General features: G+C 35.8%; 1 protein-coding gene across 4 annotated transcripts in view; it reads right to left on the reverse strand.

Moving 5' to 3' along the window:
* The window catches only part of MARCHF10 (membrane associated ring-CH-type finger 10), a 187618-nt gene that overhangs the window by 94430 nt on the left and 81058 nt on the right, over positions 1–12130 (reverse strand). The window lies entirely within an intron of this gene.

Raw genomic sequence — 12130 nt, forward strand, 5'->3', positions numbered from 1 at the left:
ACATTTCCATATTAAGAACATTATGTAATTTAGAATTTTGTTCACTAGGCTGTGAGTCAAAAATAAAAGAAATTTTGGAAGGCACATTTTATAAAATTTTAGGGGGGGAAAAACCCAATCTGTGAAAGAGGCAACATAATGGAGGAGGAAGAACATTGGATTTGAAGTTGAAAAAACTAGCTCTTAACTCTATCTGTAGGCAAGACACATAGCTGCTCTGGGCCTCAGTTTTCTCATCTGAAAAATTAAACTGGACCATATGATTTCTAAAATTTTCTCTATGTCTGAATTCTACAATTTTACAGAAAATAAAGAAGTGAGAAAGTAAGAGTGGTGAACAACTGGTGTTTTTAAATAAATAATTGCTGAAATGGCTTGATCTCATGTATAAACAGTCCATTTTTAAAATTCAACAAGTATTTGTTGATAAAACATTGTATGCAGGACACTATACTAGGATCCCTGGAGAACACAAAGGGGAAAAAAGATGTTTCTTGCAGTTAAGTCTTTTCTTACTAGAATTCCAACTGTGTTATTTAAATATCATCTTTGGAACATACACTTAATAAATGTTAGGGCTATTTCTAGTCATAAAACTATAACTATTTCTAGTATTTCCAGCTATTTCAACAATTATTCCTGCAACTTCAATTGGGGGAAAATTTCCTTTACTTTAACAACAATTTAGGTGATGAGATGGTAAGAAGAGAACTGAAATTTTAAAAGCCATAGTTTCTATGGTAACAGAATTTTCTAATTCTTGTAGATCCATTCAAAAATATGCAAGGATATTCCATTTTGGGTAGTTCCATATTTACCAATATCAGGGAAGTGATAAATCAGATGTAAATGACAATTAGAAACATTTTTTATGGTTTGCAGTAAAAACTATTAAGCATCTTTACTTACGTACACTATGATTTATTTTAGGCAGAGCCCAAATGTTTAAGGTCCTAGCTTGTGAGTTAGCAATACCATAATTTGCCAGACTCCTTTAACACTAGAGTGTCATGGGACAAGTAAGGATGGGGCTAGTAAGATTAGTTTGTGGGCATTCAAATTTATAATGACACTGCTTTTTCTTCCAGCAGAAAGTCACAGACGATTTAGCTATGGTCATTACATATAGAATGTCAAAGGCATTATCCTTTTCCAAAGCTGCTTCTCTTTTGCTTCTCCCTAACCTTTGCTTTAAATACCCTGAAGATTATCTTCTCTACTGTTCTGTTCCAACAGATCATTTCGAAAACATTCCTACTGAGGCAAACAAGGCAATTTCATTACTATCATAGTAAATGTAATATGTTTTTTAAAACAATAAATGATATGTAATAGGATTTCAGTTTCACATTTAATCCTCTGGTCTTGATATACTGAAATGATTATAAATATCAAAACAATGATAAATTATTGATAATTTAAAAATATTTCTATTTGTATATTTTTGGAAGGTAAATCTCAGCAAAAATATTTTGACAGAGACTCATTTATACATTAAAAGAATGAAGAGAAGTATTTATTGAGTGCATACCATGTGTCAAATACTGAGCTAAAGGATGGGGGGAAAATAAGAAAGCTGTCTCTGCTGTCAGAGACCTTATATTTTAACTGAGGAAGAAAAGACAAACGAATGATTTAGCCTCAGGGTAGGTGGAAAGGCCTGATGGACATTAGGGTTCAGCAGAACAAAGATGATGATGATGTTTGTCCTTCATTCTTGAAAAGGACCACAACATCAGGGAGGTGATGCCATGACAAGCACATGAATTAGATTTGAATGAGGGGATGCTATAGTAAGTCACCAGCCTCACTTTCTCCTCCGGAGTCATCAGGGTCCAGTGGCCAGATATGAATCAGGATGACTGGAGATGACCCTGGATGTGAGGCAGTTAGGGATAAGTGACTTGTCTAAAGTCACAATGTCAAGAGTTTGAGGCTGAATTTGAACTCAGGTCCCCTAACTCCAGGGTCAGTGCTCTAACCACTGTACAACCTAGATGCCCAGCACAAAGCTTTGGTCTGGTGGGAGCTAGAGGAGAATTCACTGTAATCCACATTCTCAATCCCCTCAGTTCTCTCTCCGTATTTCAAAACTTTTTGACCTGCTCCCTCATGCTATGAAAATCCACCCTGGTCCCACTCCCCCCATCTCTTGACAAAGGCATCTGGTCTAATCCTTCTCATTTTACAAATGAGAAATTGAGATCAGAGACCTAGATATATTAAGTGACTTGCTTAATGTCACCTAGGTGACAAAGTGGCAAAGCTGTTATTTGAACCCAGGGCTCCTGACTTCTTCCCCCCCCCCCATTCAAATCACCTCTAAATGATATACTTATGTTTCACTCCCATTCACTTCTGGGATTCAGATCTCTTTTATCTTGAGAACTATTCTGAATATTAGATAATAATGAATAATGTTAGATAGGTTCGAGTTTCAGAACACAGGTTGTTATCCCACATGACAAAAAGAAAGAAAACCTGTATGTAAAGTTCAGGGTCATACTTAAGACTTCAGTGGACTGAAATTTATCTTGATCTTGGATGTTCACAGAATTTTAGATCTGGAAGAAACCTGGGGAAAGGATCCTAGTTCAAACCCCCTTGCTCTGTAGTTGAAAAGACTAGATCCCAGGGAAGAAAACTGACTTGTCCAAGGTTACACAAAAAGTAAGTACATGGAAGATGTGGGGAATACAATCTAGTTCTGACTCAGAATCAAGAGCTTTTCCATTAAAATATTTTTTTTGTCAGAGGGACAATGTTGAATTAGTAATAATCATTCCTACTTATTTATGACACTTGACAAAATACTACCCAAACAATCCTATGAGATAACTGTAAATATTATTACCTCTTTATAAAAAAAATGAAGCTCAGGGAAATGGAGTCACATGGCTATTAAGTGGAGCACCTGGGCTTCAAACTTAGGTTTCCTTCTTTATTGATGAGCTTTCTATTATTCTATGCTACTGCATGTGGGTAAAGGATTACTTTCTTCCACAACTGTCTCTAGTCCAACAGAATCAGAAGCAAAATAGCAGAAAAGATTCAGATACTGGGAATGGGAGGAAAAACATATTTAAGAAAAAGAGGCAGTGTGCTTAAAACTGTTCATATTCTCTTCTTACTCAGCAAGGAGAGAGTCAAGGAAGAGGTAACACCTGGGGGGGCTGAAGAGAATGTATACATTCATAACAAGGGATCAATTCTTAACTTCAACTGAGAGTTTTTGCTTGCTGCTGGCAGTTGTGGATATAACATGAGCAAAATGGAAGAAGGAAGGATTGACTATAGTGACAAATTAGGTATTCTGCTGAAATTCTAATTTCCCCTGTAACATTTAAGTAGCATGAGTAGCTTTTAGGACAATTAAATTGAGGAAGATAGAGGTTCCAACATATCCTTATTCCAGTTTGGGGGACTATCATGTGATGGTTTCTGTTATTGAGATTCTGGAAGAATTAATTAGTTGTAGGTAATTTTCTCATTTGCTTATATAAAACATCATGAGGAAATAATAATCTTCATAACTGTTACTAGATTCTTCCTTCTCTTTGACTTACTGATCATTTAAACTTTCTGTATTTTTATTTAAATTTTACCCATGCCCTGCTTCTAATGCTGTCTCATCAAAATCCAGCTTTAACCTGCCTCTGGCCTTTAAGAATCACCAGGAAATATCTTAGGAGAAACAATACCATAATAATCTTCCTTTTAAAATTTATTTATTTATTTATTTTGAATTTTACAATTTTTCCCCTAATCTCTCTTCTCTCCCCCCCACAAAAGGTAGTCTGTTAGTCTTTACATTGTTTCCATGGTATACACTGATCTAAGTTGAAAGTGATGAGAGACAAATCATATCCTTAAGGAAGAAAAATAAAGTATAAGATATAGCAAAGATGACTTTTTTAAAAGAAATTAAGGGTAATAGTCTTTGGTCTTTGTTCAAACTCCACAATTCTTTCTCTGGATACAGATGGCATTCTCCATCGCAGATACCCCCAAATTGTCCCTATTGCGCTTATGAAATGAGCAAGTGCATTAAGGTTGATCATCACCCCCATGTTGATGTTAGGGTGTACAATGTTCTTCTGGTTCTGCTCATCTCACTCAGCATCAGGCCACGCAAATCCCTCCAGGCTTCCCTGAATTGCCATCCATCCTGGTTTCTAATAGAACAATAGCATTCCATCACACACACACACACACACACACACACACACACACACACACATCACAGTTTATTAAGCCATTGTCCAGTTGATGGACATTCACTCAATTTCCAACTCTTTGCCTCCACAAATAGGGCTGCTATGAATACTTTTGTACAGGTGACGTTTTACCCCTTTTCATAATCTCTTAAGGGTATAGACCCAGTAGTGAATAACATAATAATCTTAATATTTTTGGGGGGCAGTTAAGTAGTTTTTGGCTCTACTTTATACATAAAAGGGGAAAGCCTAGTCCTTAGGGTATGGTTGGATATTCCCTTCCTGATGGGTTATACAAAGCATGTACAATATGTCCTGTTTCCACTCCTATATGTGGAGGTTTAGCCTTGAGTGATGGGGGGGCTGGTATTTGGTGATAAAGAATCTTCTGATTGGTTAAGGAGCTGAAAGGAATGACTGAGCAGAAGCTGAGCTTGAACTGAGGAAATGTTCAAGTGGTTGACCACTTGATTTCTTCCTTGGTGGTTTTTCAAGTGAAAAGTATTGCTCTCAGCTACCAAGAGGAGGATGATAGATGAGGGAGCCTCCTCATTTCCCACCCAGCCACCATGAATCCCTGTCCAATATTAAGTTCAAGTTAACCAGTCACATAAACTGTATCCCCAGAATCTTTATACTAAATGACATCATCAGAGTAGCCATTATTTTCTTTTATACAAAGTAGAGAGAGTAGATATTTTTACTATGAACTAGTTTGGAGGGATGCATAATACCTCTTGTAAAAGTTAATTGATATCAAATAGTAGATTGATATTGAGGGAGAACATCAAATGGGAGCTTACAAAATACAGTATCAAAAACCCTAGCACTCCCTCAGTTATCAGACCATAGAATTCTGAGGAAAATCAGTTACCATGGAGAGTCAATTTAAAAATATGAGCAGGGGTTGAGAGAGTGAGCCAGAGAGGAGTAACTAGATATCATTTTTATTCACCCTTTACATTTTTCACAAATTATAATATCAAATAGCATTGGAGTAAAGTTCATTTGATTTCATTGCATTAGTATTTCTCTGAGTGAGTAAACAAAATCCATGTTTGATAAATCTAAAACATCTCTAACAAGTTACAGAAATGCATTTTTTTATTCCCTATTGGGAGAAGTCCTAAAATTACCACAATAAACAGAAAGTTAGGTAGAGGACATGTTGTTTGCAACACATCACAGTTCAAAATGAGTCAATATGTTCTATAATGAATTTTTTTGTATTTGATATTTCTTAAACCACCCAAATTTACTAGCAATGTGCAAAATATAGTAGAAAGTTACATCTCCAGTGGAATCACGAAATGGAAAAAGATACAAATATAGTGAAAGGGAGGAAAATGTATATTAATAAAAATTTGTTGAGTACTAATTCTAATTTTATGATCTTAACTGTTCTTAAATAATGTGTAAGGATACAGAAAAAGCATAAACCATGGCCGTGCTCTTAGGAATTTACTGTCTACTTAGAGGGATGAGTGAATGACACAAGATGATACAGAAACTTATGATTTCATTGGTTTAGGGAATTCCTGGAGAGGAAATTTCTTCTACCAACCAAACATTCAATTAAGAACCTACAAAACTATGGGGATACAAAGACAACTGTCCTGTCCTCAAGGAACTTACATTAAAATGAGGAAGACCACACACATAAGCATAGGTACATATAGGGTACATACAAATCAGATATAAGAAAACAAAGGAAGAAAAATCAAGAAAGGAAAGGAAGAGATTGGGAGTCCAGGAAGAGCTTCATGCATAAGGTAATGCATGAGCCAAGTCCTGTAGGAAACAAGGGGCTCCAGGAGGCAGATGTATGGCAGGAAAACATTACCTCATGGAGAAATGAGATGGAGCATCATATATGAGAAATAACAAATAATCTATTATGGCTTGACTAAGGAGTGCACAGCAGGAGAAATGTATAAAGATCCAGGTTGTGAAAAATTTAAATATTTATAGATAAATCATGTACTCTACTGACAAATACAGCACAATAGGAGTGCAGATTTGTTCCAGACTGAAAACAGAAGGGAAATATTGGGGGAACACTGACACTCACAATGTGAGAGAGCTGAGGGTTGGTAGTGGGCAAGGAAATAAGTGAGGCCTGCTGTCTGGGACAATGGGAACTGTTCCAGGAAGATCTCTTTTTCCATCCTAGACTTTGGGGAGCTGGTTTTTGATCCCAGAAGTAACAGAGAGCTCTTGGGTGAGTAAGGGTGTGATATGGTTAAACATTTGCTTTAGGAAAATCATTCTGATGACTGAGCATAGGAAGAGGTGTGGAGGGGGACTTGAGGTAGGGAAACCAATGAGGAGGTGATCAACACAGTTCAGTGAAGAAGTGATGAGGGTCGAAATTGGAATGGTGCTATGTGAATAACAGTAAGAGCTATAATCTCTTGGCAGAGATAAAAATGACAAGATTTGACAATTAATTGAATATTCAGAGTGAATAAAGTCAAGAATGATACTGAAGTTTTGAATTCAAGTGACTGAAAAGAAGTGTCCTCAACAGTGACAGAGAAGTTCAGAAAAGAAGGTTGGAGGAAAAGATAACGTGTCTATTATGGACTGATTTTGATGCCTATAGGAAACTCAGTTTAAAATGCCCAATAGTTCGTAATTTGGACTGTAATTCAGTTAAGAGCTGTTTACATAAGATCATGGGATCATAAATTTAAAGCAAGAAAAGACCTTGGAGACAACAGAGTCCAAAACATTCATTTTACAAATGAGAAAATTGGTTCAGAGAAGTTAAAGCATCTTGGCCAGTGTCACACAGCTAAACTGTCTGAGAAAGGATTTTAATCCAAATTCTTCCTAACTCCACATCTAGGGCACTGTCCCCTAAGCCAGGGATTCTCAACCAGATTTGTGAATGTGGCTGTTAAAATTATTTTGATTGTGTTTTAAAAGAATTGGTTAAGAACACCCTCCACTTTACTATGCTGCTACTCTGGACCTCTGGACTTAAGAATCATCTGCACAGGGATCAAAACTGAATCCAAGAGATCTGTTGACATCAGCAAGAAGCATATAGAAAGAAGTCTCAGGACAGAGACTTAGATGCAACCAATATTAATGGGCCTGACATGGATGATGATTTTTCAAAGGAAAATGAGAAAGAGTGACCAATTAGTTAAGTAGGAGAACCAAGAAAAGCTCAGGAAGAGATAGTAGTCAATGTTGGATACCACAGAAAAGAGGAAGGAAGATGACTGCAAAAAGGTCATTAGATTTGAAATAAAAGATTATTGTTGACTTTTGAGAGAACAGTTCCAGTTAAGTGATAAGGTCAGAAGTCAAGAGTATTGAAGATTAAAAAGGGAATGGGAGGAAAGGAAATGGAAATAAAGTGTAGATTGATTTCTTGCAGAATTTAACCAGGAAATCAAGGAAAGATCTTGTGAGAACAGGATCTAAAGTTGTTGTTGTTTCAAAAGGGAGATGGAACATTTTTAAAGAGAAGGAATCAGTACAGAGATATTAAAATTGGGGGCAAGGGAATGATAATAGAGGCTATATGCTAAAAATACAGAAGGAGATGGAATTAAGTATTCATGTATAGGGGATGGCCTTGGCAAGAAGAGCCACTTCTTCATCAAAAACTGAAATAGAAGAGAAAGTTCAAGAATCAAGAGGTGAGGTATGGAGAAGGGAAGAAAAACCAATTTTCTCTATAGAATATGAGGAAAGGTCCTTGACTGAGAAAATAGGAGGAAGGAAAAATGAGAAAGGCTTTGTAAGAGAAGAGGCAGAAAGTATGAACCTGGCATTGAATTCATTGAGAAAGGAGGGAGAATGTTTTGGATCTCTGGAAACTGGATTAAAGGATACATTTGGACAGAGTGAACCTGTTCAAAGGAGGTAAGAGTGATATAGGAAGAATGGTCTAGAAAGTGGCAATAGAGAACAAGGAGTGCCTGAACATTCTTCTCCAGGACCAATGAATTAGGGAGTATTAGAGAAGCTATAACTAGGAAAGGGAAGCCAGAGATGCAGTGCCCTCAGAGGATGATGTTTCACTGAAAGATGAAAAAAGAAAGGAACAAGAGAAGAGGTTCAAAATGAAAAGAAGTTTGTTGATTATAGAATGGTAATTCCAGAGGACACAGTTGGGAGGGTGATGGTGGGGAGCAGGGCAGATTTGGAGACAGACAATTAGGAAGTAAGAATAAGATGAAAACGAAAGAAAAGGCAAAATGAGTTACAAAGAGGGCTTTGTTCTTAGTATCTCAGGGGTTAAGCATCTCACAGACTGAGAAAGTAAAGAGAGGCAGAAGTTTTAAACAGAGTATTAGTGATTGAGAACTCTGCTGAAAAAGTCAAGGAAGGCCTTATCAAAAAAAATGGAACTTGAAATGGTTCTCTGAAGATTATAAAATTTGGATCAGTGGAGGTGAAGGAGGCACAAAACGAGCAGTGTGGTAATGAACATTATGAGTTCATGGAACAAATGGAAAAAAATAACAGCCTGAGTAAAGAAGACAGTACCTGTTGAGGAATAATAGAAAAGGACTTTAGATAACTGGATAAGTTCTGTAATATCAAGGTCCCAGGATTTAGAAGATAAAGTATGGAGCCACTGAATGATTTTGAGCAGAATAATAATAATAACAGTGGTATTTACAGAATTAGGAGAGGAAGTAATTGAGACTTAATCTGAAGCAAAGAGATCCTAAAAGCTGAAGCTTTGACCAGTTCAACCATGCTGGAAAGATTCTGAATTTTCTACCAACAATAGATTAGGTTGCTTTCCAAGGAAGATCCTTGTTCATAACTTTAACTTAGCTTTTGTGACCCTGAGCAAATTATTTAAGTGGAATTTCTGTTTCCTCATCTATAAAATGGGGATAACGGGAATATCGAGAAGATCAAATGAAGTAATGCAAACAAAAGCATTTTGCATATTTAAAGAGCTATATAAAAGTGATCTATATTATCATCTCATTCTCATTTTTTTTGATAAAGTTCATATGGTACAAGAACAAATCATTATCTTTTTTTTTTTAGATTTTTCAAGGCAATGGGGTTAAGTGGCTTGCCCAAGGCCACACAGCTATGTAATTATTAAGTGTCTGATTTCAGATTTGAACCCAGGTACTCCTGAATCCAAGGTGGGTGCTCTATCCACTGTGCCACCTAGCCACCCCCTACAAATCATTATCTTGCTATTATCCTTTCATATTTAATGTTTAATGAACTATTGTGCAGATGGATAAATTGATTCTGTTGTTTTTTCCTGTTATGTTATCCCAGTCTCATCTTTTTTTTTTTTTGGTGAGATTCAGAAAGAAATCATCCAGGAATAAGGCTATATCCTGCTGTTCTTTTATGCTTATTGTCCTATGTAATTGAGTAAGAAGTTTGGGGTTGTAAGCTCATCTTCTGTAGTCTAACCAAAAGCATCCCAGTGGTTCCCAAAAGCTCCCAAAGTAATGGGAAGGAAAATAGGAATGATATGACCCTCATCCTGTTTTCATATGGTTTTAATTCCTTCCATTAGGATTCTATATTCTGTCAGCTTTTTATTCAATGTAATTTGGAAAGTATAAGATTCAGTGGTTTTATACTCTATACTAGTTATCCCTAATTTATGGTAGGGTAGTAGTGGTTGTGATAAAGAGTGAAGAGACAAAAATTATTGCTCTTATTTGATTAAGTTCAGATAGAAATTGTCCTAGGATAAATTATCATTCTATTATTATTTTTAGTTTTCTTCAGAATATTATACAGATAGAAAAAATAAGGGCTTTTTTACAGTTGTATAAAAGTATTAGGATGTACATTAATGTAGGTTCACTACAAAAATCCTCAGTACATAGCTCTAGTAACAGATAATAAAGATGATAACAATATCCCTTATCCTATTCCCTGCATGTTTTTGATTTCTTCTTTTAGATTTCTGAATTTTGAAAACCTTTCATTGAATTCAGGTCAGAGATTATGAGTAGTTGGCATGACAATATCTATTAAAATGCTTTTTAAAAGTTCAAATCCAGCCTCAAATTCGGCCTCAGACACTTACTAATTTCCTAGCTGTGTGGCCTTGGGCATGCCACTTAACCCCATTTGCCTTGCAAAAAGAAAAAAAAACATACCTAAATCTTTTATCCATTTTCATCTTATCTTGGTATAGGGTATGAGGTGTTGGTCTAATCTAAGTTTCTTCCATACTAACTTCCAGTTTTCCCAATCTGAGCCACTTCTAATGAGAATGAAGGCTCACTCTTTCCACCTCATATTCCCCCCTTTCACCCCATTACAAAAGTTTCTTCTTGCCTCTTTTACATGAAGTATCTTAGCTCATTCTATCTCTCCTTTCCCTTTCTCTCAGTACATTCCTTTCTTGCCCATTAACTCCATCTTTATAATATATTATACCTTCATATTCAGTTCTTTTTTATGTCATTTCTATAGATGCTCATTCTAACATTCTAATAAACAAGGTCCATATGAATTATCAGTACCTTCTTCCCATGCAGAAATACAAGCAATTAAATATAATTAAATCCTTCATAATTAACCCTTCTCACCCTCTGTGCTTCATCTGAGTACTGTACTTGAAGAGCAAACTTTCTGTTCAGCTTGGGTATTTCAACAGAAAAGTTTGAAAGTCCCCCATTTTTTTGAATGTCCATCTTTTCCCAAGAAAGAGGATGTTCAGTTTTGTGGGTAGTTGATTCTCAGTTGTAATCCAAGCTCTTTTGTCTTCCAGAATATCATATTCCAAGCCTTATGAGGCCTTAATGTAGATGCTGCTAAATCCTGACTGTAGCTCTATAATATTTGAATTTATTGTTTTTGGCTGCATGCAATATTTTCTCTTTGACTTGGAAGTTCTGGAATTTGCTTATAATATTCCTGGGAGTTTTTATTTTGGGATCTCTTCCAGGAAGTGATCGGTAGATTCTCTCATTTTCTACTTTACTCTCTGCTTCTAGGATTATTAGGGTAATTTTCCTGGAGAATTTCTTTAAAAATGAAGTTCAGGCTCTTTTCCTGGTCATGAATTTCAAGCAGCCCAATAATTTTTAAATGATCTCTCCTAGATCTGTTTTTCATACTTATCTCCCAAGTATTTCTGTAGTTTTAAACTGATTATTATGGGATCTGAGAATGTCAAGATTGAATTTATTTGGCTTCTCAAGTAATATGAATAAAGATCTCAATCATAAGGTACCAATCATCAAATTAAATGTTTATTGACAGTTTAGAAACTTATTTCCTAGCACTTTTGGTCCCTTTTCCCGATACTCTACCACCATCACTGTAGAAGTACAAGGGATCTGCACAAAACTAAAAGACATTTTAAAATTGTTGTTTCATGGGTTACCATGACCAAATTTCAGGAAAAAAATTGGAACCACTAGGTAGGCAGCCTACTAATGATGTAAGGAAGCATAGTTAGCTGAATTAGTCCTCAGAAAAACAAATGTGATTAATTTCTAGGTATACATCAAGGTCTTTCTAATATGGTAGAACCTATTACAGTTTATGCTCTGCTGACATAACTTTCAAGAACCCAGGGTCACCTTCACACAACAAAGAGGAATCACAATAGAACTTTGTTGGAGACATCAGAATGGTCTCCATTATAACTGTTTTGTCCAGAAGTTTAACCACTGCAAATTGCTTCAAAAAGTGAATCAAAAGAGTTCAGGAAGCAACACAGAAAGCAGAAAGAAGAGATCTGGTTGACAAAAGAAAAATTACCAGGTTAAAATATAAACTTGTTTATAAAATACAGAGAAGACGAACAATTATGATCAGTATTATATCATAAAAAGAGAAAAAATGGACAGGAAAACCAATTTAAAGGATATTTGGCAAGATATAAACACTAAGTGAAATCATCCCAAGGGAATTCAAGGGTGAAATTGGAAAGAGTGTGATAA

The sequence above is a fragment of the Macrotis lagotis genome, chromosome 2 (assembly GCF_037893015.1).
Source record: "Macrotis lagotis isolate mMagLag1 chromosome 2, bilby.v1.9.chrom.fasta, whole genome shotgun sequence".
NCBI classification, from domain to species: domain Eukaryota; kingdom Metazoa; phylum Chordata; class Mammalia; order Peramelemorphia; family Peramelidae; genus Macrotis; species Macrotis lagotis.